This window comes from Medicago sativa, chromosome 1 (genome assembly GCF_051527215.1).
Source record: "Medicago sativa cultivar Bolivia chromosome 1, Bolivia_mono, whole genome shotgun sequence".
In the NCBI taxonomy this organism is placed as follows: domain Eukaryota; kingdom Viridiplantae; phylum Streptophyta; class Magnoliopsida; order Fabales; family Fabaceae; genus Medicago; species Medicago sativa.
This window is the reverse complement of record NC_140749.1, coordinates 22,822,606-22,847,697: the sequence shown is the minus strand read 5'-3', so window position 1 is coordinate 22,847,697 and position 25,092 is coordinate 22,822,606. Positions and strand designations below refer to the sequence as shown.

Sequence of the window (25,092 nt, the reverse complement as noted above, 5' to 3'; positions counted from 1 at the left end):
AGGTGCTAACCACCAAAAAAAAGTCATTGGCTTTGGTAGAAAATAATAGACTGCCAAGTGGATTAATTACTACTTGGAACATGCTCAAATGTATGTATGTATGTATGTATGTATGTATATAGATGTATATAGATATAGGAGATAGGAGATAGGAGATATAGATTATATCTGTTTATTAGAAGAAATGTCTAATGTTTCACTATATTCCTACTTTTTTATTTACAGCACTAGTACATTCCAATTTCTTTATTATTAGAATCGACCAATATTAATATTTAACTTTAAATAATTATTTGGAATTGATGAAAAAACACTTCAAAATTTACATCAAAACAATAAGAAAAAGGAAATATGATGGATAAATTCAAATTCTTGTTAATATATCATGTTTTTATTTAGTTGTAATGAAGCTTAATTATTTTTGAACAACGTTACATTTCATATAGAAGAATAGCTCAAATATTAAAGCTAATCATTAATCAAGTATACAACAACAATCCTGCTGCTTCGGTAGAACGCATTCCCCTCTCGCATAGCCGTTGTGTTTGCAATCATCATTACAAGCAGGAGACCCATGTTGACATGGACCGATGCAGGTGGTACGTACGACATTTCTACACTCACTGTTGCGTATTCCTAATTAAAAGAACATCATTAGTGAATTTATATATAATATATATAAGGAATATTATTAGCGTACAGGAGAAAAAAATTCAGACTAATATGTTAATTTTCCACATACCTCCTGCAAATACAAGAAGAGCAATCAAGGTTGCGATGAAAAACTTTTGATTTTGAGCCATTTCTTTGTATCTTCTTGACATACTAATGAACATGTTCACCCTGTTTGTGTGAATATATATATTGAAATGACAGAAACTTGGGTAAAAACGTTTCTATTCAAAAGAGAGGTCATCGCTTTATTTTAGAAAGACAATTAAATCTTATTAACTATACAATCAAATACAATAAATCAAAATAAATCAGAATAACTCTAATTCATTGACTAAGTCATTGACACAAATAAATGTTAAATCTGACACAATAAAATACAACACATTAATATATGTGTGTATGCACAAATAAATTTTGTCAAAAGCATGATAATTTATAGTAGAGCAATATTGCTATATAACGCGAAGATTATCTCGCGAATCTCCCACGAACGCGCGCACTTGCTTACTGCTTTTTTTAGGCAAAGTAAAGCTCTCTACTTACAAACCCAACCTTATAATTTAGTGTCTTAAAAATAAAGTAAATTCAAAATATCTCATTCACTTACCACAAAGTGCAAAGTATATTCTAGGATAGGAAGTAGGAACCACCGCTATCACGAGTGTCATCTTCACCACCATTGTGGGTATCATGGTTAATTGACACATCTTTCATTTTAATGCAGCAAGATGATGTAGCACCGCAGACATAAGATATATATAATAAAGTGGATAAAATATTTAGCATATATCTTTCTTTTCAAATGGAAAACTAGAAGAAAATGAATTGCAAATGGAAGTAAATCACACACATTCGTGAAACTCTTGTTCGGATAAAGTATTTCCGTTTAAAAAATGTAATAAATTAGATGAGTTTGTTTATACTTTTTCATTATCCCAATTATATCCTTAAACGATATTTTATATAATAAAAATTGTTGTTGATGTCATTCAAAAAAATTCAGATTATATTTTTTTTATTATATTGTTGGTGTCATTGAAATAACATGTGTCCGTCTTTTCGCTAGTAAACAATAACAATTGTAATGTTGTGCTGCCTCAAAAATAAATAATAGTAATTTTGTATTGAATGCTACTTCAATTTTGGGCGAGTTTTGAAAAACCCCATGTAAAAAAATAAATTTTATATCCACCTTGCCATTTAAAGATTCCATCAAAAACAACCTTAACCCCGTCTAACAAGGCAAAAAAAATGATGTGGCACACTCACTAGCCAAATTATTTTTTTTTGAACAAATCAAAATGGAATATATTGCATCAACCAAAAGTGAATCACCCCGCACAAAGTGTGCTAAAAGTGATGACTCACTCACAATCAGTTACAGAGACATGGCCCCTATGTAAAGGACACCAACCACCAAGGAAAAAAACAAAAATTACATGACACCCATACAAAGGAGAGGGTGCCGCCACCAGTCATGATAACAATACCCTAAATGGACACGATTCGAAGACATCCATAAAAAAGAATTTAGCTTAATTTTTTCTAGTATAATGAAAGAGTCAGACACCACATTGCTAAAGATACGAATGTTCCTTTCCTTCCATATTGCCCAAGCACATGCAAGCCAAATAACCTTTAAATAATGATGAACAGATCACGGCATTCCCGCCAAGTGAGTAACTGTAAGAAGTGATCAACAAGAGATCCAGGAAAAGCAAAAGCCAAATTAATTTCTCTATTAAGAAAAATTTGAATGAAAAGAGTTAAAACTATGCGATCAAATTATTGGAATCACCCTAAGCATAAATTATAAACAAATATGTCATTGTAAGTTTAGTTCAGTTGGTAGGAACAATGCATAATAAATGTAAGGTCCAAGATTCAAACCTTGACAACCAAAAAAAAATTATAAACAAATAATAATTTATGTTACGACTATGAAGGAAAATAAAGGTTAAAAGCAAGCCCTTGGCAGGAACAATGCATAATATATGCAAGGTCCATGATTCAAACCTCGACAACCATTTTTTTTTTATAAACAAATAATAATTTATGTTACGACTATGAAGGAAAATAAAGGTTAAAAGCAAGCCCCAACAGAGCTCTATTCAGACTACAACATATGGAAAATGCATTACAGAGTAGCAATCAAATTCTATGTACCATAATTTGAACCGCTTATTTTTCTAAGACAATTGGAAGAGGTAATGACCATGAAGTTATGTTAGATATAGGACTCCTAAGGGCATAAGTTATAAAATATTAGTTGTTTATTTAATATATTAATTAGTAACTGTTACATAGTAACTGTTATCTACAGAACTTCTATGTAACTGTTATAGTGAGTTACTATTATAAATAAAGGTGCAGAGGAAAAGGGAAGGCAATGGGTATTTTGTATGTGGGTTGGTTTGGGAGAGACTAAGCTCTCTAATTCCTAGAGGTTGGTTACTTTTCTGCAATTACTTTCATGTATCAATAATAACATCATTCCCTTATTATTATGCAATAATCTCCCAAATACCATAGAATTATCATTTGTATTTATACATATCTGAACCAGTATCTAACACTGGTATCAGAGCAGTTCTGATCCAGGGAAAGAAATTCACAGTAGGGGGGAAATGGACGTGCCGCAATTTGACGGCAGCGGTGACGCTTATTGGTGGTTGATTTGTATTGAGAAACATTTTGATGTCGTGGGAACACAGGAGGGTGAGAAGTTGCTGGAGGCGGTGAAAGCCTTGCATAATCGTGCTCTCGTATGGTGGCAGTGGTGGAATCGATGCCATCTGCATGCGAGTTGGCGAGCGTTTCACGTTGCACTACTTTGGCATTTTAAGCCAGAATATAGAGACGTTCTCCCTATATCTGATGAAGAAGAGTGGATTATTCTCTGGTTTGATCGAACTGGCACTGTGCCTATTGCTGCCAAAAATTCTCTCCCCTCCAAAAATTCCTCCCCAAAAGAGAGTGTCTGATGCATGCATTAGTTATCATGTTTCACACCTTGCTTTGTCACTCTACTTCAAGTTATGGGACCCCGGTGAACACTTATGTTATCCTTCACCTTGAGGACAAGGTGAATCTTTAGGGGGGGAGTATTGTTAGTAATAGTTCCTAAGGGCAGCAGTTATAGAATAATAGTAGTTTATTTAATAATATTATAAATAAGTAACTGTTACTTGTGTGTAGTAATTTCTGTCCACTAAACTTCTATGTAACAACTATAGGACTTAGTATTATAAATAAGATGCAGTGGAAAAGAAAGGTATTCAGGGATTGGGATAAAGGATTGGTAGGGAGAGACCAAGCTCTCGAATTCTTGGAGGGGAGAGAACCAAGACTCTCGAATTTCTTGGGATTATATTGTAATCTTACTATTAGTTTATATTTTGATTTCAGTTTCTAGATACTGGTTCAGATGTGAATAAATACCGATGATAATTCTATGGTATTTGGGAGATTATTGCATAATAATAAGGGAATGATGTTATTATTGATACATGAAAGTAATTGCAGAAAAGTAACCAACCTCTAGGAATTAGAGAGCCTAGTCTCTCCCAAACCAACCCACATACAAAATACCCATTGCCCTCCCTTTTCCTCTGCATCTTTATTTATAATAGTAACTCTAACAGTTACATAGAAGTTCTGCAGATAACAGTTACTATGTAACAGTTACTAATTAATATATTAAATAAACAACTAATATTTTATAACTTATGCCCTTAGGAGTCCTATATCTAACAATACTCCCCCCCCCCCTAAAGATTCACCTTGTCCTCAAGGTGAAGGATAGCATAAGTGTCCACCAGGGTCCCATAACTTGAAGTAGAGTGACAAAGTACTGCCGACCACTAGAAAAACAGCCGTGTCCTCAAGGCTGAGATGAGAGAATTGGTTTGAGTACATTTTGTCATTCCTAACTACTAGAGTAGCCTTGACACAAGTATCTTGCAATTCACCCAAGCAATTGAACATGAACAATTTCAACAAGACAACTGTTGCTACAACACAAAGTAAGGCGACAACTAGGACAATGGCGATGAGAGATTGAATTTCCTGATAAATGAATTCCCCAAAAACTCTCATTGTGCTGTAGTGTTCAAAAACCAAGTCATTTCCTCCATAATCCCATTGATGGGAGCCGGACAAGCCCATTTCAAGTGATTGAGTCATCCACACAATTCCACTCCCATTGTAATTGGTTGGCAACCGACAACTAATGTATTTCACATGCCAAGGGCCTAATACATCATCAATCAAAGCCATCACCACCATTGAAGAGATCTCAATATTAAGAGTAGATGGCAGTGATAATTCCCTTTCCACTTCCATGTTCCTCCTGCTCATAAAAAGAATTACGCGTGTCTTCAAAAATATAGATAAAACCACTTTGTTGTACTTAGTAACTCCTTCACCTTTCACTTGGATAAACTTATCAGCAATCAGATATGGGCTGCTCCAATGACCTTGAGATGGAATTCCTATTTGATCTAATTGAAAAATAGTGTGCTTGAGAATATGTGTACGTATGTTATCCTTTAAGAGCCCCTTCATCGATAGCGTCTTTATGACTGAAGGATGAATCACCAATGATTGTTTGAAAAGGTTTGATGCAAAAACCTCTAAATTACAGCCATAGGGTTGTCTATGTTTTATGCTATTTTTGGAATCTGGTGACTCTACATTGCTCCACCTTTTAATTTCTCTCACCCACTTACTAGAATTGTTTTGTGCCTAACCCACTAGGTTTATTGTTAGATCCAACATACAACCTGACCAATCTGTTCCACTGTTTTTCTCCAACTCGCATGCAGATGGCATCTGCTACCATACGAGAGCACGGTTATGCAAGGCTTTCACCGCCTCCAGCAACTTCTCACCCTCCTGTGTTCCCACGACATCAAAATGTTTCTCAATACAAATCAACCACCAATAAGCGTCACCGCTGCCGTCAAATTGTGGAACGTCCATTTCCCTCCTACTGTGAATTTCTTTCCCTGGATCACAACTGCTCTGATACTAGTGTTAGATACTGGTTCAGATATGTATAAATACAAATGATAATTCTATGGTATTTGGGAGATTATTGCATAATAATAAGGGAATGATGTTATTATTGATACATGAAAGTAATTGCAGAAAAGTAACCAACCTCTAGGAATTAGAGAGCCTAGTCTCTCCCAAACCAACCCACATACAAAATACCTGTTGCCCTCCCTTTTCCTCTGCACCTTTATTTATAATAGTAACTCACTATAACAGTTACATAGAAGTTCTGCAGATAACAGTTACTATGTAACAGTTACTAATTAATATATTAAATAAACAACTAATATTTTATAACTTATGCCCTTAGGAGTCCTATATCTAACAAGTTAGCAAGAGGTAATTAATCAATACCTCAATAATTATTTGACAAAAGAAAATGACAGATTAGAATGACCATGAAGCTTCGTTTGTATGCATATTTGATCATCTGACGGAAGAAAATGATAGATTAGTGTAACCAAAATAAAATAAAATGATAGATTTTTTTTTTTTAGTTACAATAAAATGATAGATTAGAATCCTATTATTTTCCCAATAATCCAGATGTTACTGATAAATTGGGAAGGTTACTAATCCTAATAATTCATGGTTACATACAAGTTGTCAATATCGACATTTTGCTTCAGGACGAAAGAGAAAAGCAAAATCGACAATCGTAAAATTGCAACTAAATCGAAGGATTTTACTCAATTACTTCCGTAGAATCGATATAAGAATACATAAAATCGAAATCAAAATTGATGGTCACAAAAAAATACTTAATATATGTTATAAATGGTATATCTATACTATATATAAAGAAAACAACCCCCGTCCTCGTGAGCTTAACCCAGTTGGTTAGGACAATGCATAAAATATGCAAGGTCCGGGATTCAAACCCCGACCACTACCAAAAAAATGATCTTAATTTACAATACAAATAACATATCTAACAAATAGATAAGCATAAATTTAAATATTAAAATAAAAGTGCAATAAACATAAATATTTAGTTTTTTTTCCTTTATCATTTAAAAATTGTAACAAAATAAATGAGTATATCTATACTTACCTTTTCATTATCTCAATTATACCCTTAAACAAAAAAAAAATCTATAATAAAGATTGTTGTTGGTGTCATTGAAAAAAATAAGAGCTCTATTCAGACTGCTTAATATTCGACATTGATTCTGTTGGAACAAAATGTGTTTAACAATGAACCTTAAAGAGTTTTGATGATAACAAGGTATTAAAAATTGTAAATTGGACTAGCTAATATTTGTTCAAGTGTACAGGACCACAACTATATTTTTACATCATTAATTGGTTCTGAATGAGCAAATAAAGAGCAAAAGAAATCAACGGAATTGAAGCTTAGACGCTCCTGAAGGCAATATGCTCCTGAAGACGAAAAGCGCTCCTGAAGTCAAGCCGCTCCTGAAGAGAGTAAAGTGCTCCTGAAGACTAAAGCGCTCCTGATGAAATAAGTGCTCCTGAAGATTAGTGCTCCTAAAGACTAGAGGTCCAGAAGCGCCACGTCATCATCAGAAACTACATTATCAGAAGCTGCCTCATCAGAAGCCATTTCAGCAGAAGCTGAAGATCAACTGAATTTAAGAAATTCAAGGATTCAAGAGTTGTTTCATGGATCGAAATTCTTCAAAGGACAGCAAAAGATTAGTGGAATTTTGCAACGGTCATTTCAAAGGTGTTTGAAGGCATGTGCTTGCAATTTTGGACGAAAGTGTTGACATTGTACTATTGTACGAACTGTACAACCACCTTCTCCACTACTCTGTTTTGTGTCCACGCTACAAGACAAGAAAACAGCTCCATAATACGGCTTCGCCTGCAAAGATGTTCCTTTGGATAAGGAATGGATTTCAAATTTGTTCTTCATAGGACAACAACCAAATCAGGCAAAAGATCATTGGTGAAAGATCAAGCTTCAACAACGACTCTTTTGATGCGCTGGCAATTTCACAACGTCTCTTTCACACCTCTAGATAAAGGAGTGAAGACTTAGAGTTTTGGTAATGCTGAACGAAAGACTCACAACATTTTTACAAGTGCCAAACCTCTGCTGAAATTGTTCTGCATTCACTTAGAATTTCTGTGTCTCAAAGTTTCATCTTAGAAATTCTTAAGTTATTGAGTCTGTACCTGATTTGTATTGTGAGCACCTCTGATTGTATATCAAGTGTTCAACCTTAAACAATTTTCTGTGTAATTTTGTTTAGCTAGAAGTCTCTTGCAGTTGTGCTTGAGCAGGGAAGTCTCTTGATTGTGTTCTTGAGCATAGGAAGACTCTTGCAAAGTGTGCTTGAGCAAAGGAAGTCTCTTGCAGGTGTGCTTGAGCAATTGTAATCAGATATTACATTATAGTGAAATCTCCTAGGAAGTGCAAGGGGGACTGGACTACTTCTGGATTGTGGAAGGAACTAGTATAATTGCTTTGTGTCTTTCTTCTTCTCTCTCTCTCTCTCTCTGTTTTATTCCGCTGCGTTCAGATTCTGATTATCACTTCAGAAGCTGTTTCACTTAGCTTCTGATCAGTGTGTTCAGTTTTTAGAGAAACGAAGATTTTTTCAAAACACAATTCAACCTCCCTTCTTGTGTTTTTCTCACCTTCAATTGGTATCTAGAGCCTTGGTTCTGTTGATAACACCTAACAGTGTAACAGTCCAAGATCTGAGAAAAACATGTCTACTCCTACTCCTACTGGATCTGGTCATACTAGCTATAATAATGTCTCACATGATTATAGTGACAGTAAGTGATGACATCTTGTCATTACGTAATTTTATATGTATTTTAGCACAAAAATGGAGTTCACAAGGAGACTTATGCAGCAAAAGAGCAGAAAAACTGAAGAAAATACAAAGAAAGAAAACGTGTCACGATTTATCAGAAACGTGACACGATTTAAGAGCTTCAGAAAGGTTTGGTTCGACATTATGAAAACGTGTCACGATTGGTAAAACGTGACACGATTTGGTGAAGCCCTAATTCAGTTTCTTGCTCCAGAAGGTAAAAACGTGTCACGATTCACTTAAAACGTGACACGATTTGGGCGAATTTCTGTGCCTATTTATGCTGAAGTCTATTCCAAAAACAAGGGTTACGAATTCTAGAGAGCGAAGTGCGATTTTGCAACTGCAAGGAAGACCAGGAGGACGATTTCTTCATCTTCCAACCACTTTGTGTATGTTTTATTACCTCTAATGATTATGTTATTTGTAAACACTATTATGAGTAGCTAAATCCATTAGAGGTTAGGTCTGAGATGATTCGTTGTAACCCTAATTGAGATATTATGTTGTGAAACTCTATTTATTGTGAATGATATTCTAGTCTTTATTCAATTCAATTGTTCTTAATGCTTTTTATATCCTGATCAAATATAAATATGATTTTGTGAGAATGAATGACTACTGACCATAGCTTTCTACTTAGACCTATTGAATTGTTCTAATAAACATGGTTAGTCTAGGAATGGATAATCGTTTATTAGTGATATTAGGTTAACGTGCTTTAAACCTTCAAAGATTATTAGACCACCTAAGGGATTAGGGGCTGTAGTTTAAGAAGAGGGTCCTAACTCAAGGGATTGATTAAGACTATTTTGTTAACTATCGTGGGATTAGAAGATCATTCATACGAATAGGTGCAACATAACAATTAGGGGAACATAGATGATTCGATAGACCTAAACTAATCTCTCTCTTATTCTTGAAAACCAATTTATTTTTAGCAATTACTTTTATGCAATCAAACCAATCTACTGCCTAGTGGCAAATCAAAATAACCTTTATACATCCTAAAATACAACGTAGTTGAATTATTGAGATTAAAAACAGTCCTCGTGGGATCGATATTTTTACTACTTCGATAGTATTTGGTGCACTTGCCAGAGATCTATCAAGTTTTTGGCGCCGTTGCCGGGGACTGTTGAATTATTTCAACAAGGCAATTACGTTATAATTTAGGGTTTTTGCAATTTAATTTTTCTGTTTTTTATTTTTTATTTTTCTGTTTTCATATTCACTTGATTACTTTGCGTTGTGCAGTGCTACTAAGGTATTTTGCTGTTTATGCGAGGTAAACAGAGCTCGGACGACTTAGAGTACGATCCGGAAATTGAAAGAACTGCTAGAGCACTTCGGAAAGCTGTCCGATCGCAAAGGTTAGCTCAATCCGTTCACCGGGTGTTCAAGAACAAGTACCGGAGCAATTCTCAAGTGAATCTGAAACAATCTCTTTTCCTAAATCTGCAACTATGGAAGGGGAAGGAGTTGTACCACCAAGACCTAAGCTTGGAGACTACGGGTTAGCCACTCATCGCGGTCAACTGACCCACACTTTTCAACCAGCTAACCCCGTAGCTTTCGACATCAAGACAACTGTCCTCAACGGTTTGAGGGACAAGCAATTCGATGGGACTGAAGCTATGAGTCCTCATGAACACTTGAGCCGCTTTGCTGAAACCTGCGAGTTTTGTGTGCAACCAGCCACCGTAACTGAAGCACAAAAGAAGCTAAGGTTGTTTCCTTTCACCTTGACGGGAAGAGCAAAAGATTGGTTGCTAACAATACCGAACGGGACTGTCCAAACATGGGAAGAGTTAGAGCTGAAGTTCTTGGAGAAATATTTCCCTATGTCTAAATATTGGGAAAAGAAGATGGAGATCTCTAACTTCAAGCAAGGAGAAGGTGAATCATTGTATGATGCTTGGGAGCGATTCAATTTGCTTCTTAAGAGATGCCCTAATCATGAGTTCACCGAGAAGCAATACCTCCAAATCTTCACTGAGGGGGTAACACCAAACACTAGAATGTTCTTAGATGCTTCCGCGGGAGGTAGTCTCAAGAGCAAAACTGATCATGAAGTCCAAGCTTTGATAGAAAACATGGCTGGAAATGAGTATCGTGCTGAAGCTAAGAAGAAGGAAAGAGGAGTGTTTGGGGTGAGTGAACAAACTGCTATCCTTGCTAACCAAGCAGCTATGAACAAACAAATTGAAGCTCTAACTAAGGAGTTTCAAGGGTTCACTTTGGCTCATAAACAACAACAAGTGGCTGCAATCAAATGTGACCTATGTGGTGAAGAACATCCCAACGGTGAATGTGTGCCGGAAGGATCAAGTGAAGAAGCTAACTTCATGGGAGGTTATCAAAGGCAGAATCAATACTACAATTCAGGCATTAATAAGCATCCAAATCTAAGCTACTCAAATAACAATGCTTTGAACTCTCAGATGCTCACTCCTCCTCAACAACAACAAAGGAAGCCATCAGCTCTTGAGGAAACTATGATGAACTTCATGAAGATGACTCAAGGCAACTTTGAAGAGATGAAGAAGAGTCAAGAAGCTGAAAGAAAGAACAATGAAGCTTCTAGGAAGATGCTTGAAACTCAACTGGGGCAATTAGCTAAGCAATTGGCTGAACAAAGTAAAGGCGGATTCTCAGGTAACACTAAAGATAACCCTAAGAATGAGTCTTGTAATGCTATTGAATTGAGGAGCAAAAAGGTTTTGACACCTTTAGTTCCAAAAGCTCCAAAGAGGGTTGATGAAGTAGTTGAGGTGGAGGAGAACGATGTAGTTGAAAAAAATGATGAGGGTGTAGTTGAAAATAAAAATGATCATGGAGTAGTTGAAAATGAAAAGAAGAAAAAAATAGAGGGAGATAAAAGTGAGAAATTGATAGATGAAGACTCAATCTTGAGGAAGTCAAAGAGTCAAATCTTGAAAGATGGAGACAAGCCACAAATTATTCCATCATATGTGAAGCTTCCTTACCCTCATCTAGAGAAGAAGAAAAAGAAGGAGGAATGACAATTCAAGAAGTTCATGCAACTTTTCTCACAACTTCAGGTGAATATTCCTTTTGGTGAAGCTCTTGATCAAATGCCGTTGTATGCTAAGTTCATGAAAGACTTGTTGACCAAACGAAGGAAGCCTAAGGATGATGAGAACATAGCACTTTCTGAGAATTGTAGTGCTATTCTTCAAAAGAAGCTGCCACCTAAGCTGAAGGATCCTGGTGCTTTTACTATCCCTTGTTCAATTGGACCGGTAGACATTGGAAGAGCTTTATGTGACTTGGGAGCAAGTATAAATCTGATGCCTCTTTCAATGATGAAGAAGCTTAAGTGTGGGGAACCAAAACCAACAAGAATGACCATTACTTTAGCTGATCGGTCAATCTCTTACCCTTTCGGTATACTTGAAGATGTGCTAGTCAAGGTTAATGACTTGGTGTTCCCAGCAGATTTTGTGGTCCTAGATATGGCTGAAGATGAAGACATGCCACTCATTCTAGGGAGACCTTTCCTTGCAACTGGTCGTGCTTTGATTGATGTTGAACGTGGAGAGCTAATGTTGAGGTTCCATAAGGAGCAGGTAGTCTTCAATATCTTTGAGGCAAGCACCAAGATGAGAATCCCAAGTGTTACCGGATTGACGTTGTGGAAGAAACAGACGAAGATAAATCCCTTGAATCTCAACCTATTCGATCTACAGAGGTGGAAAGTGTGGAATCTAGAGACAGACAAGAAGTGATTGAAGATGTTGGAATGATAGAGGGTGTTAAGCAACTGGAAGTAAGCAAAGGACAGATGCAACAACAATCATTAGGAGACATCCGCGACAACAAGTATGGGGGATTGACAGCTGGTAACAATAAAATAAAGACTACTACCACTGGTCCAGGTGGTAAATTGGCTTATAAGAGGATTCCCTATGGGATGCGTAATGGGCCGGCTGCTTTTCAATGGTGTATGCTTTCAACTATCTCTGATACTTTAGAAAGAATTAGGAGGTACTGTGACGAAGGGTTGGCAAGAAACAAGCCTATTGATGAAGCTGTGGACCTAAGGAAGTCTGGTGCACAAGGAACTTTCAAGGGTAAGGAACAAAAGCTGAAACGGTACCGTAAAGGAGGACTCCCAAACAATGAAGAGGGAGCCACATCAACTGATCCTTAGGGATAGTCATGAGTCAAGCTAGTGACGGTAAAAAAGCGCTTGGTGGGAGGCAACCCACATTTAGATTTCAGGTAGTATTTCTTATTTCTTTTTATTGCTTTCAAATATTCAAAAAAAAACACAAAGATTTTAGCTGAAACAGACAGAGGAAAGAAAATTTTTGTTTTCCAATACTGTGCAAATCGTGACACGTTTTGGGCCAAACGTGACACGATTTGCCACCCCTCTGAAGCTCCTCTCAGAAATTTTTCTAAGTTAAAAATGGTGCCATTCGACATTTCCAGAAAACGTGTCACGATGCTGAAATCGTGCCACGATTTTTTGGCACCTAAATATTTTTCTAAGTCTCAAACTGGTGCAATTCGACAATTGGAAATCGTGACACGTTGGCCAAAACGTGACACGATTTCTGGGCAAGAAAATTTTCAAAAATGAACAATCGTGACACGTTTAGCCCAAACGTGACACGATTTTAGCAGTTTCAAAAATTTAACCGTTACAAAACAAAATCGTGACACGTTTTTGGCCAAACGTGGCACGATTTTCCCAGCCTATAAATATATCCAACACGATTTTCATTCCATTCACTTCCAAAAGTAGCCAAACTCTGCCAAAATTTTCCCAGAACCCTAACCTACGATTTTCTAACCCTTTTCTACCAAAAATCTTCATCTTTTCATCTTCTAATCACCAAACCATTACCATACACCTTCATCATCACCAACAAACAACCAAACCCATTATCTCCATCTTAACCCTAACCCTAATATCCATTTTTTCTCCAAATCCTAACCCTAACCATGGTTGAGACCCGCAACAAAGGCAAGTCACAAGCCACATCCCAACCAGCCAAAAAGGCCAAAATAGCACCCAAACGCAAACAACCTGTCAAACCTAGCCCTAACACCGCACCCCCACCGTCCATCAACCACCGGTTTTATAATACTGCTGCCCGTGACCGTTTCAAGGACATCCGAGGCTATAGGGTGATCCCGGAGAGAGGTTTTGATTTCACCAAACTCATCTCCAACCCTGAATTCCATCAAGTGATCACTGAGAGAGGGTGGGAGTCCCTTGTTAGTATGATTTTCGAGCAGGCCAACAAAACTATTGGGATAGAATTCTATTCCAATGCTAGGTATATGGGGAGGAAGTATGTGTCCTATGTGAGGGGGAAAGAGATAGACTATAGCCCGGAGAGGATTAATCAGTTGTTGGAGATTGTGCCACCGGAGATTTGTGATGTGAAGAGGAGGATGGAGGAGTGCAAGAATTGGGATGATGAAAGGTGGGAGGAGTTGCTAATGCAGATTTGTGTTGAAGGTGCTAAGTGGCATGGAGGGTCACATATGCTGTTGAGGGCTGACTTCAAGCCCCATGCAAAGGCGTGGGCATCTTTTGTGGTGCAAACTATTGAGGGCACCTCTTGTACTTCAGAGATTCCGCTGCCCCGCTTGTTGACGCTGTCTGCTATTCTTGATGGTGCACCCATCAATGTTGGTGAGTTAATTGCCGACAATATCTATATGTTTGCTTCAGGTACCAAGAAGGCACTCCCTCATTTGAGCCTTATCAATTGGCTTTGTGAGGAGGAGGAGTGCGATTTGTTTGCTAATGATTTGAGTGCAGCAATGATGAAGCCCATCACCGACACTTACATGGATGGCTTTGTCAAGGATTATCATGACCGCATGCAGACTATCATGGGTGCCGAGGCAGCAGCAGCAGGACAGCCACAGCCGCCACCACCACAACAGCCACAGCCACCACCTCAGAGTCAGACTTTTGCTGGAGAGGGGAGCAGTCAGCAGGGTACCTATGCACCCATTCATCCGATGATGCTGGACTACATGTTCGGCCATGCCAACTGGATGAATGAGGTGTCAGATCAGGAGTATTGGAACCGTCCGAGATTTGGTCAGGAGTTCACTGAGGCGGTCTGCCTCAACAGGAGGAAGATGACTGGGTCTTTCGAGCGCTTTGATGGATCCGAGGAGGCTATGGACCACTACTTTGATGTCACCAGAGGTCGAGCTCAGGATAGAGAGCAGGAGATCCGAGCTGACTTTGCTGCTGGTGGAGCTCAGTCTAGGCAACACTTTGGGGAGGATACCTATGCAGAGGAGGACCCCAACACTTGGATTCCGGAGGACCAGATGCAGGATTGAGTGGGCTACTGATGGCCCACCTATTTTTATTTTTCTGTTTTTGTTTCAGCACTTCGGTTATGTAACTTTAATTTTATGTTCGAACAATTTTAATTGCTTTTAATTAAGTTTAACTCGGTTTTATTCCCCCCGTTTATGTAATTATTCCTGCACTTGTTTATTATTGATGAATTTGTTTGTTTAGTTGACTTTTTACAGTTTGATAACAAATAGTTGTTCAAGTGGTATTCCAAAAGTTCAAAAGGAGGAGTGACTTGGTTTTCAAAGGCGAAGTGTACGGCGTTGCTAGGTAGTCACATACTCCCAGAAATCTCAGCCATAAGGTTCATTGCCATATTTTGTTTTTCAATTTACTTATATTTAGCTTAGTTTTCCATGCAACTACATTTCTAGAACTTGCATTGTTTCTCTATTATTGATTGGTCTTTGTTAATTACACACTGAGGCAAAAGTGCTTGGTCCTGTGAGCCTTTTGAAGCCTACCCTAACTATAATTGTTAAACTTTATCCTTTTCTTAGCCCCTTTGAGCCGGTAGGATTAGAACTTTTTGTTCGGTGACAAACTACATTACAAACTTAGAGACTTTTAGGACTTGTCCCTTATTGTTTTTCTGAGTTAGGCATTGTAGAATGTTGCTTAAAATTAAGTTTGGGGTTGCTATTGGAATTTGCAACCAATTAAGTTTGGGGTGGGGGTACTAGAGAATAAGAGAACAAAAAGAAAAAGAATTGTCATGCAAAATGCAAAAATACATTCAAAAATTGATGTATGAAAAAAAAAAGATGAAATGAATGATGAAAAAGGGACCAAACTTTGAAACATGCGAGTAACTTCAAACTCGATTGTCCCTAAAAGTTATAAATATTCTCTAGTACCTTTGCATTGATTGTTATTCCACAAGGTGAATGATCGTAGGATTGAATTTGTTCTTTAACTTCCGTAGGAATGCCTAACTCTAATTTTGTGTAGCCTACTTATCCAAATATGTCCCACCTTTCACCTAAGCCCCGTTATAACCCTAAAGACCTCAAAAGTGTGTAATGATATTGACTTTGATTGATGTTTAGAAACTTTTCAAGCGTATGGTAATATGTAGATCTGCATGTCGACTGGTAGAACCCTATTTCAAATATTTGCGTGGAGTTGTGAATTGGTGGATGCATACAAGTCAAACTAGCTCATCATTAGCTAGTAAGGTGTTGAACTTTTAGGTACTACTGCTTGAATAGGTAATTGTTATTTCACTGTCAATTGTCAGCTTTGCAAGTAAATTCCTTGAGGACAAGGAATGGTTTAAGTTTGGGGTTGTGATGACATCTTGTCATTACGTAATTTTATATGTATTTTAGCACAAAAATGGAGTTCACAAGGAGACTTATGCAGCAAAAGAGCAGAAAAACTGAAGAAAATACAAAGAAAGAAAACGTGTCACGATTTATCAGAAACGTGACACGATTTAAGAGCTTCAGAAAGTTTGGTTCGACATTATGAAAACGTGTCACGATTGGTAAAACGTGACACGATTTGGTGAAGCCCTAATTCAGTTTCTTGCTCCAGAAGGTAAAAACGTGTCACGATTCACTTAAAACGTGACACGATTTGGGCGAATTTCTGTGCCTATTTATGCTGAAGTCTATTCCAAAAACAAGGGTTACGAATTCTAGAGAGCGAAGTGCGATTTTGCAACTGCAAGGAAGACCAGGAGGACGATTTCTTCATCTTCCAACCACTTTGTGTATGTTTTATTACCTCTAATGATTATGTTATTTGTAAACACTATTATGAGTAGCTAAATCCATTAGAGGTTAGGTCTGAGATGATTCGTTGTAACCCTAATTGAGATATTATGTTGTGAAACTCTATTTATTGTGAATGATATTCTAGTCTTTATTCAATTCAATTGTTCTTAATGCTTTTTATATCCTGATCAAATATAAATATGATTTTGTGAGAATGAATGACTACTGACCATAGCTTTCTACTTAGACCTATTGAATTGTTCTAATAAACATGGTTAGTCTAGGAATGGATAATCGTTTATTAGTGATATTAGGTTAACGTGCTTTAAACCTTCAAAGATTATTAGACCACCTAAGGGATTAGGGGCTGTAGTTTAAGAAGAGGGTCCTAACTCAAGGGATTGATTAGGACTATTTTGTTAACTATCGTGGGATTAGAAGATCATTCATACGAATAGGTGCAACATAACAATTAGGGGAACATAGATGATTCGATAGACCTAAACTCATCTCTCTCTTATTCTTGAAAACCAATTTATTTTTAGCAATTACTTTTATGCAATCAAACCAATCTACTGCCTAGTGGCAAATCAAAATAACCTTTATACATCCTAAAATACAACGTAGTTGAATTATTGAGATTAAAAACAGTCCTCGTGGGATCGATATTTTTACTACTTCGATAGTATTTGGTGCACTTGCCAGAGATCTATCAGTAAGAAATCCAGTGTTGGAAAGATTCCAAAGTTCAACGGAGATGCTGAAGAATTTTCTTGGTGGAAAACCAAATTCTATAGTGATATCATGAGCTTAGATGAAGAACTATGGGATATACTAGAAGATGGTGTTGGTGACTTAGTTCTTGATGAAGAAGGAGCTGCTGTGGATAGAAAGAAACATACTCCTGAGTTGAAGAAACTCTACAAGAAGCATCATATTATCAGAGGAGCTCTTGTCACTGCCATACCCAAAGCAGAGTACATGAAGATGAGTGACAAATCCACTGCTAAAGCTATGTTTGCTTCTCTCTGTTCAAACTACGAAGGCAGCAAGAAGGTCAAAGATGCTAAAGCTCTCATGCTTGTACATCAGTACGAGTTATTCAAGATGAAGGATGATGAAACTATTGAGGAGATGTACTCAAGGTTTCAAACCTTAGTCTCTGGGCTACAAATTCTAAAGAAGAGCTATGTTGCTTCTGACCATGTGAGCAAGATACTCAGAAGCTTGCCTGCTAGATGGAGACCAAAGGTGACTGCCATTGAGGAAGCTAAAGATTTAAACACTTTAAGTGTCGAAGATCTTGTTAGTTCTCTCAAAGTTCATGAGTTAAGTCTTAATGAACATGAGTTTACTAAGAAGAGTAAATCAATAGCTCTTCCATCCAAAGGCAAGTCATCAAAAGCTCTCAAAGTGGTTGAATCTGAAGAAGAAGAACAATCAAGTTCAGATTCTGAACCAGATGCTGCTGAAATGGCCATGCTCTCCAACAGACTTCAGTATCTGGCCATGAAGAACAGAAAGTTTCTAGCTAGAAGGAGTAACTCCAGAAGCTCAAGGAGAGAAGATTAGAAGTGATGCTTCTACTGTAAGAAGCCTGGACACTTCATTGCTGAATGCCCTGATCTTCAGAAGGAGAAGTCAAAGGACAAGTCAAAGAAGTCAACATTCAAACCAAGCAAATTCAAGAAGCAGATTAAGCAGAGTTTAATGGCAACCTGGGATGATTTGGGAAATGAATCTAGATCTGATAAAGAGGAAGCTGATGAAGATGCAAAGGTAGCTGTTGGGTTAGTTGCCACAACAACTTCAGAAACTGGATCAGAATCAAATTCTGAAGATGAAAATGAGGTATATTCTAAGATTCCCATAGATGAACTTGTTGAGTCACTTAAAGAACTTCTTACACATTTTGAAGTAAGAACCAATGAGTTGAAGGATTTAAAAGAAAAACATGATGATTTGGTAAAATAGCAAAAATTAACTATATTGGATCTGAAAGCTTCTGAACAAGGACTTAGGGGCTTTGACTTCATGTGTAAAACTTATGAAGATCAGCTCAGGTTCTTATGTCAGAAGCTACAAGAAAAGTGTAATGAAAAACCTTTAAGCAACCATGAAATTGCTCTTGAAGATTTTATCATATCTGGCATTGACAGAAGCAGAGTGGCTTCTATGATCTATAGCATTTACAGAAACAATGGCAAAGGGATTGGTTTTTCAAGAGGGAAACCAAATGAAATCAGTCTCAAAGCATGTTGTGAATGCATCAGGGAAGGATTGAAAACCTTCTTTGTACCTGAAGGTGCTGAGTTGGAAATTGTTGTTCAATCAGAACCTGAAGATTCTAGCTCTAAGGCTAAGATCACCTCAAAGACAAAGAACTCTAAGCAAAAGGCTATGATCAAATATGAATCCAAGACTTCAAAGATCAGGATCCTGAAAAAGATCAGAACCTGTTCCTTAGAGTCTGGTGAAACCAAAATCTGAGGTTCTGAAGTCCAAGTTTCAGAAGAAGACAGTTACTGCTTTTGAGGTACCAAAACCTAAGGTGATGGTTAATCAGAAGCAACCCAACTCACAGCACATGGTACAGGAAGCGAAGAGTAAAGCCTCAAGTACTAACCTTTCAGGACCCATAGGACAATGGGTACCTAAATCTGAAAATGTCAATGATGCAGGTATGTCTAAGAGCAGTGCCAAAGCAAAGATCATGGTACCTAGACAGCGGTTGCTCAAGACACATGACAGGAGAAAATTCCATCTTCCTCAGCCTAACAATGAAGGAAGGAGGAAGTGTGAAATTTGGAGGCAACCAGTCTGGCAAGATCATAGGTACAGGAACTATTGGTAATTCCTCTACCTCAATTAATAATGTATGGTTGGTAGATGGTCTTGAACATAACCTTTTGAGCATTAGTCAATATTGTGATAATGGTTATGATGTGCTTTTTGAGAAAACCAATTGTACTGTAATCAACAAGGAAGACAAATCCATTGTGTTCAAGGGAAAGAGAGTTGATAATGTCTACAAAATCAATTTTTCTGAACTGGTTGATCAGAAGGTGATTTGCCTTCTATCAGTGAATGATAAGAAATGGATGTGGCACAGAAGGTTGGGACATGCTAACTGGAGATTAATCTCTAAGCTTAGTAAGTTACAACTTGTCAAAGGGCTACCAGACATTGACTATCATTCAGATGCACTCTGTGGTGCCTGTCAGAGAGGGAAAATTGTGAAATCATCTTTTAAAACCAAAGACATTGTTTCAACCTCCAGACCCTTAGAACTACTCCATATTGATCTGTTTGGACCAGTGAGTACTGCATCCTTATATGGAAGTAAATATGGTTTAGTCATTGTTGATGATTATAGCAGATGGACTTGGGTGAAATTCCTGAAAAGTAAAGATCATGCATATGATGTATTCAGTAACTTCTGCACCCAAATTCAAACTGAAAAAGAGTCAAAGATTTTGAAAATCAGAAGTGATCATGGTGGAGAATTTCAAAATGAGCCATTTGAAGCTTTTTGTGAAAAACATGGAATTGTCCATGAATTCTCTTCTCCTAGAACTCCACAACAAAATGTGGTTGTAGAGAGAAAGAATAGAACTTTACAAGAAATGGCCAGAACCATGATCCATGAAAACAATTTGGCAAAACATTTTTGGACAGAAGCAGTGAATACATGTTATGTTCAAAATAGGATCTATATTAGACCTATTTTGGAGAAAACAGCATATGAACTCTTTAAACGAAGAAAACCCAATATCTCTTACTTTCATCAATTTGGATGTACATGTTACATTCTGAATAACAAGCTCTACCTAAAGAAATTTGATGCCAAGGCCCAAAGAGGAATCTTCTTAGGTTACTCTGAAAGGTCAAAGGCATACAGAGTGTATAAATCAGAAACACTTTGTGTTGAAGAATCTATGCATGTGAAATTTGATGACAAAGAGCTTGAAGATAAAACTTCAAAGTAAGGTGAAAGTTTTGCAGAGATACAGGTTCCTGAAGTTACTTCAGGACTGATCAGATAGCTGAATCTGAAGAAAGTCCAGAAGCTGAACCCACATCAGAAGCACAAGATGAAATTGCTTCTGATGAAGCACAAGATTGCTCACATCAAGCAGATCCTCCCAAAAACACATTCAAGCACAAGTCTTCACATCCTGAGGAGTTAATCATTGGAAATAAAGATAGTCCAAGAAGAACAAGATCATACTTCAGACAAGAAGAGTCAATGATTGGACTGGTCTCAATGATTGAACCTACAACAGTTGATGAAGCACTTTCAGATGATGGATTGATCTTAGCTATGCAAGAAGAGTTGAATCAATTTCAAAGAAATGATGTGTGGGATCTGGTACCCAAACCTCAACACAAGAACATTATTGGAACAAAATGGGTATTCAGAAACAAGTTGAATGAGCAAGGAGAAGTAACAAGAAACAAAGCAAGGCTTGTTGCACAAGGATACAGTCAACAAGAAGGCATTGATTACACTGAAACATTTGCTCCAGTTACAAGACTGGAAGCAATCAGGTTACTTCTTTCCTATGCAGTTAATCATGGCATAATATTATATCAAATGGATGTCAAGAGTGCATTTCTTAATGGAGTCATTGAAGAAGAAGTGTATGTCAAACAACCTCCTGGATTTGAGGATATTAAATATCCTGACCATGTTTTTAAACTGAAGAAATCACTATATGGCTTGAAACAAGCTCCCAGAGCTTGGTATGATAGACTAAGTAATTTCTTAATCAAAAATGATTTTAAAAGAGGACAGGTTGATACAACACTCTTCAGAAGGACTCTTGAGAAAGATATTCTTGTTGTGCAAATATATGTTGATGATATAATATTTGGTTCTACTAATGCATCTCTTTGCAAGGAATTTTCTAAGTTAATGCAGGATGAATTTAAAATGAGCATGATGGGAGAGCTGAAGTTCTTCCTTGGCATTCAAATTAATCAATGCAAAGATGGAGTCTATGTTCATCAATCAAAGTATACAAAGGAGCTTCTGAAGAAGTTCAAGCTTGAAGATTGTAAAGTAATGAACACTCCAATGCATCCTACGTGCACCTTAAGCAAAGAAGATGAAGGAGCTAAAGTAGATCAGAAGCTGTACAGAGGTATGATTGGTTCTTTGTTATACCTCATTGCATCTAGGCCAGATATTTTATTCAGTGTATGCCTGTGTGCAAGATTCCAATCAGATTCTAGAGAATCTCATATGACTGCTGTCAAGAGAATCTTCAGGTATTTGAAAGGAACAACTAATCTTGGACTCCTTTATAGGAAATCCTCATATTATAAGCTAATTGGATTCTGTGATGCTGATTATGCTGGTGATAGGATTGAAAGAAAGTCAACCAGTGGCAATTGTCAATTTCTGGGTGATAATCTCATATCCTGGGCTAGCAAAAGACAAACAACTATTGCTATGTCTACAGCAGAAGCAGAATACATTTCAGCTGCAAGTTGTTGTACACAACTACTTTGGATGAAACATCAGTTGGAAGAGTATCAGATAATTGCTAACAGTATTCCCATCTTTTGTGATAATACTACAGCTATTTGTTTGTCTAAAAATCCAATTTTGCATTCAAGAGCTAAGCATATTGAAATCAAACACCATTTTATCAGAGATTATGTTCAAAAAGGAGTTTTAGATATACAATTCATTGATACTGAGAATCAATGGGCTGATATATTTACTAAGCCTTTAACTGTTGAAAGGTTTGATTTTATAAAGAAAAATTTGAACATGCACTACGTGTCTTGTAACACCCCGTTCTCCCAACAGTCGTAATATTAATTATAATTATCAGAGTAAATCATACAACGGAGTGTCACACTGCTTTTCAAAAATTCATAAATAGAAAAATAGCTATTTATTTAAACCAATATTTAAAATATTCTTAAAAACTGCAGCGGAATAATTCTTTTAGGAAATACAATTCAACATTCAATATGATTCTTGGCACAAAGGCCTCATGATAATGAACATTATTTTCAACAACGATAAACTCCAACAACAAGTCTTTTCAAAATATGATACATAAAAGAAATGAAGAAAACATTCGCGACGATCCCCATCCTAATATGTATCAGAGCCCTAGACACTTGAGCCAACCAACCTACAAGCCATCACTACCTGCAAGTTACCCATACGAAGGGCAACATTTTCAAGCAGAAGGGGTGAGAAACTTATCCAATAATAATAATATATAATTCATCAAATTAATGAAAATACAACATATCACAACAGGTATCATCAATAGTGTATATAAAAGAATACACATAGCAACAAATATAATCATCTTCAGCAACAAGGGACAGCAACAACAACAACTTCGTTATCAACAACGACACCGACAATTCGACAATGCGACAATGCAACTCTTAATAACTTAACAACTTAAACCATTATGAAACTTCTTGATATGCAAATGCATGTGGTACCATTCAACAACGTAAATGAGCGTAATTAGGCTCTTCAATATGTGAGCATAAAGTTGCCGGGCTTAAAGCCCCCAACGTAGTTTGAGCACAAAGGATGCCGGGCCTAAAGCCCCCAACTTTAATGAGCACAAGGCTGCCGGGCCTAAAGCCCCCAACTTTAATGAGTATGCAATGGACTCAACTAGTGTATATCAACATACAACTACAACAACATCTACGACAACGACAATGTGCATAATTTACTATGACTCACTCCCCAACTTGGACGACTCAAGGACACAATAATTATCAACAATGGAACAACAACTTTGATTATACAAAAGTGTTTACACATATATTTCATATAGTACAACCTTCAATAATAATATTCACTTCATAAACATGGCTTAATAAATCAAGAAAACCTATTAAAATGACTAGAATAGGCTCCTAGTGCACGAAAAAAAATTCAGAAAATGGCAGTACAGGACCAGGGACGCTAATAGGACGCTTTTGGGACGCTTTCGCGTCCTCTACAAAAAGGGTAGGACGCTTTCGCGAGCGAAGCACGCTTTCGCGTCCTAAATGTCGTAACTCAAGACTTGGACGCTTTCTGGATGCTTTTGGGACGCTTTCGCGTCCTGTTCATAAAAATTCTGGCAACTACATAGTGAGGACGCTTTCTGGACGCTAATGGGACGCTTTCGCGTCCTGTTCATAAAAATTCTGGGCAACTACATGGTGAGGACGCTTTCTGGACGCTAATGGGACGCTTTTGCGTCCTGCTTCAGATTTCAGAAAAATTGTTGCGATTTCAACCTGGTTTCACCCAAAAATCCCATATTTGATCCCTTAATCACCCAAATGGTTTCACAAACATGTTTATAGGTTCAGTAGACAACATGGGAAGCAAAACAACATATAATCATGCAATTCAACAACATAATTCATCATAATTCATCATTTATCATAACTCATCTAACCCTAAAATCAAGAACAACAATTCATCAATTTTCAAAATTATATACCATGATTATTGAAAGGAATCCCACCCTTACCTTAATTCAGCAAAACGAAACGAGAAGCTACAGCAATTGATTCCTTCCTAGCTCTCTCTTGGTTCTTCTCCTCTTTTTCTCCAAAAACTCAGTTTCTCTTGTTTTTACGTGAAAACAGTTTTTTGCTTCTGACTTTCCTTCTTTTACTCCCAAAAATATTACTCCTTTCTTTTCTCACTTAACTCCCTTAATTTCTATTAATTTCTACTTAATTCCCATTAACCAGAAATAAATACTATTTCTATATTATTTTCTATTTCTCATATTATTTCTATCAAATAATAACAATATTCATTTAAATAATACACAACTCCATAAATCATATAATAAAATAGCATTACACCATATATCACATAAAAGCACATATATATAACAAATAAAGTCATATAAAAATATTCACACATCTATTAAAAATAATAGAATAAAAATGTGAAGGTGAGAAAAACACAAGAAGGGGGGTTGAATTGTGTTTTTAAAAATTCTTCGTTTCTCTAAACAACTGAATACACTGATCAGAAGCTAAGTGAGACAGCTTCTGAAGTGATGATCAGAATCTAAATGCAGCGGAATAAAACAGAGAGAGAGAAGAAGAACGACACAAAGCAATTATACTGGTTCCTTCCACAATCCGGAAGTAGTCCAGTCCCCCTTGCACTTCCAAGGAGATTTCACTATGAGTAATATCTGATTACAAATGCTCAAGCACACAAGCAAGAGACTTCCAATGCTCAAGCACACAAGCAAGAGACTTCCAATGCTCAAGCACACAAGCAAGAGACTTCCTTTGCTCAAGAACACAATCAAGAGACTTCCTGCTCAAGCACAACTGCAAGAGACTTCCTAACTAAACAAAATTACACAGAAAATTGTTTAAGGTTGAACACTTGATATACAATCAGAGGTGCTCACAATACAAATCAGATACAGACTCAATGGACTTAAGAATTTCTAAGATATGACTT

The 25,092-nt window shown here is 37.0% G+C and overlaps 2 long non-coding RNA genes and 1 other non-coding gene across 3 annotated transcripts; all 3 read right to left on the bottom strand.

Annotated features, from left to right (window-relative positions):
* Positions 1 to 352: 352 nt before the first annotated feature.
* On the bottom strand, positions 353 to 1,379 carry LOC146953676 (uncharacterized). The gene is made up of 3 exons (XR_015029954.1): positions 1,283 to 1,379; positions 743 to 843; positions 353 to 636 (listed from the first exon to the last, which is right to left on the bottom strand). It is a non-coding gene; the product is annotated as an uncharacterized LOC146953676 (long non-coding RNA).
* A 9,009-nt stretch (positions 1,380 to 10,388) lies between these two features.
* LOC146953675 (small nucleolar RNA R71) lies at positions 10,389 to 10,494 on the bottom strand. Its single transcript, XR_015025262.1, has one exon. It is a non-coding gene; the product is annotated as a small nucleolar RNA R71 (small nucleolar RNA).
* A 12,052-nt stretch (positions 10,495 to 22,546) lies between these two features.
* On the bottom strand, positions 22,547 to 24,253 carry LOC146953674 (uncharacterized). The gene is made up of 2 exons (XR_015029897.1): positions 24,131 to 24,253; positions 22,547 to 22,785 (listed from the first exon to the last, which is right to left on the bottom strand). It is a non-coding gene; the product is annotated as an uncharacterized LOC146953674 (long non-coding RNA).
* Positions 24,254 to 25,092: the final 839 nt, after the last annotated feature.